Here is a 4,386-nt window from a genome sequence, read left to right on the forward strand (position 1 = left end):
CCCGCCTCTCCCTGCGCCTCCCGTTACGCCTCGTGCTGAAGGGGCAGCGGTACCGGCACGGGCGGAGCGGCGGGCGGGATGCCTATGGCGGGCGGCGGTGGGCCGCGGCGGGCGGGGGTCGTGTGCGGGCGCGATCCCCCCCTCCATCGTCTTCTCGCCCTACCCTTCGGCGCGACGGTCCCGGCCGTGCCCCGTCCCGCTCCCCGGGCGGGACCGGCGGCGCGGCGGGAACTTCGGTGCCGCCGCCCGGTGGTGGCCGCGGTTGCCGCGGCGGGGGGCGACACCAGCCCGGCGGTCGGGTCTGACGGAGGGGCCGCGGGTGATGCCCGCTCTGCTCCGCCGATGCCTCGGTGCCGCCGGAGCGCAGGGCGGGGGGCGCGCCGAAGGGTGCCGCCGGTGTCCCCGGGGGGCGGCGGCTGGGAAAGGCGGATCGCGCCGCGGTCCCCGCACCCATCCGGGGGTTCGGGCTCCCCGTTCAGGGATGGATTTTCCTCCAACGTGGTCCCGGACGCCGGAGCAGGGCGATGGACATACGGGGGGCAACGAGGGAGGGCGGTGGGCTTGTTGTGACCGCGGACTTTGTATCTTAAAAGTTGTTAAAATAGTTAGTTCAAAGAAAAGTTATTTTAAAGTAAGTGTAACGGTGACTGTTGGTGTGTGGCACGGGCTACTGAGAGGGAGGAATCCCGAAGATGAAACCCCGTTTATCCTTGTGCACTCTTTTTCATTGTTCTTCAACCTGCTGTACTTTTAGTGATAGAAGATGCTATTGGGAGGCTTTGAAGTATTGCCAAATCTTGTTAATTTAGAAAAAATAACCTTTACGTGCTCTTTATAGACATTAATGTAAACGTTCCGACTCTTGATTATATAACATTTTAAGGAATCGTTAGGATGCTGCCGGACTTGGTGATGATGGACCTGAGCCTTCCATCATGGAAATAAAGAGGAGTTTGACATTGATTCAGTAGGAGGCAAGATAGCATCCACAACGAACAGCTGAAGAGAAAATAGGTTCTGTTATCTCTTGATTATTTTGCGTGTGATAGGCTGGGCATTTTAAACATTAAGAAACATTGTCTGCAGAAAACATAAAGAGGATTTAGTTTGATTTGTGTGTTCGTTCTTTGGTAGCTGTAAGCTTCCTTCCCTACTTTCTAGGAGTGTATTGATTTGGCTCTCTCTTTCTTGATGCAGAGCATTGTGACACATTAATTCATTTATAAAGACGCCTTCAATCACGTGATGCGTAATATGCTTTCAGAATTTTTGAAAATCATGTGACAGATGTCAAGGATGAATAACCACTGTAAGCCCCGTTGCTACAAATGCGTGTGCTCTCGGCTTTGGAGAGCTGAAGCCCCGTTTTACAGCTGAGGGGGAGGCACTAGTAAGCGGAAAAGATCTGAGGTGTGGAATTTGTAACTGATACAGGTTAATGTTGTTCCCTCCCTGCATACTTATCCACTAAATATTGGTTTTGACAGAACATAAATTGCTAATGAAATTTCAGGTTCTTGTACATCACCGATTCTGGATAGATCCAGCAAAATGTCATATTGGCAAACCAGTTTTTCAGAAACCTCATTTAGTTAACTTGAAATCAATGTCTTCAGAGTATTTCAGGTTAATTTAGAGAGCGATCCGGATCCAAGTCCATTTCACATAGCCATGATGCAATGTCTGAGATGTGCTTAGTTGTGCTAGTCTGCCTCATACCTCACTGTATTTTTTTTTTATGAGCCCCAAATTTTACTGGTGTTTCTGTGGCAGAGACCAGCAGAATATTTGCAAAGATTACAGGCTGAAAACACTAAGCTTTTTTTTTTTTTTGTCTTGTGAGTGAAACCAAATTTTAATCTAAAATTCTAGTTTATGAATGGCTAAGCTGTAGAACCTTCAGCAAGAGTAGTCTTTTATTCATGACACTCGTTTCACTGTGATTGTTCTCAGAGGACATACATGCAGGAGAATGCATGCCACTATATTGCTACATAGCCTTTGTCTTAACTACTTTTTTTCCTCAGAGTTCTTAGGAAATCTTCTCTAAAAGATCAAAATATTTCAGTTATATATCTTTGTAAGGGTGCTTAATTCAGTGTTGATTTCTTTTCTTTGTCTGCTAATAAGTAATGAACGTTTTTTGGAACAAGGAGCGTCCCACCACTAAAGTGAATATAAAAGTATTAACTATTTACTTGTTAAAAACATCAGCCATAAACTTACTAATATTTATAATTATCATTATATAATGCTCATAACTAGTTAAACCTAGAGGAGAATGCAGAAGTTTCAGAGATTGTTAGCTTGCTTTTCGTGGTTTTCTTCTATATAAAAGAAAATGAGTCCCTCTATCTGCTTCCCAACTAAAAGGACATTCACTAAAATAAAAAAAATCTTTAATTTTCCTAAGATGCTTTTGTAGTAATAATTTTTACAGGAAAGTATTACTATATGCAACATAATAAGAAATCTGGAACCGCAGCAGTCAAAGCTGTCATGTTCTCCAACCTGCTGTCTATTTAGTTACTTAGATAAAGATGGATACTAAAATAATATTGATGTAATTTGCCATAAGTAGTAGGAAAATTAATTCTTTTGACATAGCTAGGGAAAACAAGTGGCGTGCTTTTTTAGAAGTGAGTACATATGGACATTCAGTTGAACTACTGAAGAGTTGCAGAAGATCTTAGAAAAGATGAATGAATGATGTATCTCCTTCTAGTTGTATTAGGTCATGCAAACAGTACACTGATCTTTTTGGAACAGCTAATGCCGGTTTTGAACTGCAGTTAGCTGTTAGTGCTGTCTTCAGTAAATACAGTGACTGTAAACGCTGATGCATGAAAGTTCTGCAGAATTCCAGATAAACAGAAGTATAAAATGCCTCCTCATCCAAGTGTTCCCTTTTTCACTTACTCACAGGCGTCAGATGTTTCCAAATGGTGATAGTATCTGCTGCTGCCTAAAACACTGCCATAGGCATATGTGAATGACCAAGATAGCTTTTCTTCAGGTCCTGTGTCTCCTGTGAGTGCGTGGGAAATGAGCTCCTGATGCTGAGAACACTGCTTTTCACCGGAGTAACAGAGGGAGAGAGGTGAAGATGGCGCGTTGTTCTTTGACTGATAGGCAGCTGTAAATTTTGGCAGAGCTGTGCAGACTACCGATGTGTTGGTGGCTGAGATCAGCTTTCTAGAGTTCATCCAGGAGAAAGAGAGGATGTCTGAGTCTTTCCAAACCTTGGGCCTGCTTGTAGCTAGTATTATTACAGAAATAAATCAAAGTATGATAATGAATTTCAAATCTCATTTATGAGCCCACTCCTCTTCTTGTATCACTACCTAAAATGTAAAATTGCTAGGTATTTTGAAGGTGTAGTGGGGGGCAGACACTCTTTTTTAACTCTCCTTGCATTCTGATTTTTGCAGCTCTCAATTTAACCTCCTAAACTATTGGGAGTAATCTAAATATCTGCAATAGTCATTCATCAAAACTGTACTTTACTACTCCCTTAAGAATGAAAATGTATCCTTTAATGCGTATATAAATGTATAATTTAATGTATAACATAACATATCACTCTATATACTTATGAAATACATAAGTATACGTTCTTTCCTTCTGATTAACAAGAAGTTACCATATACTGGAGAAGGAGCTAATGGTAAGAGTGAAGTGAGTGAAGAACACGTTCTACAACTGAAACCATGTGAGAATTCTGCTGAGCTATATTTATCCATTTCTATGGAGTGTTGCCAGCATACCTTCTCCCTTTGCAGAAGGTGTTCTGTATTATCAGTAGCCTCAAAATATTTCAGTTATAATATGCCTATTTCATGTATAAATATTTTCTGTAGAAGAGGGCAGAAAATACCCTACAGATACTGGCTTTTGTAGTCAGCTTTTTAAGAGTAGCCGTAAGCTTTAACTCCTACTATTTTTTGATTCTTGCCGTAGTAAAAATGAGAATGACTTACATGCCTAACCTTGTCTCTCTTCGAGCTGTTCTGCAGCTCTGCTGTTTGAGGGGCCGATGTTTGTTTCTTTTGTCCCACAGCAGGTGGCTACATTTTCACTGAAATAGCTGATCCTGCTGTGGAACAACATCTGTGGCTTTGTGGGAGTCACGCTGGCTGGAGTAATTCAAATATTCCCTCCTAGGTCTGGCCCTTATTTTTGTTTAAAGATATAGTACTAATTTACTGCTTAACATGGGATATTATATGTTAGAATTTATACTGAAGGTCCGATGTTATTCCAATCTGACATGTATCTTTCACAGTGGATAAGAAACAGGGTTGTAACCTTTTTTCATGTTTTTTTTTTTTTTTTCAGAGCCTAACAGAAGGCATTAGAGAAAATTTAAGTTAAGAACATTAGAAA

This window comes from Calidris pugnax, unplaced genomic scaffold (genome assembly GCF_001431845.1).
Source record: "Calidris pugnax isolate Ruff unplaced genomic scaffold, ASM143184v1 scaffold103, whole genome shotgun sequence".
Taxonomy (NCBI): Eukaryota; Metazoa; Chordata; class Aves; order Charadriiformes; family Scolopacidae; genus Calidris; species Calidris pugnax.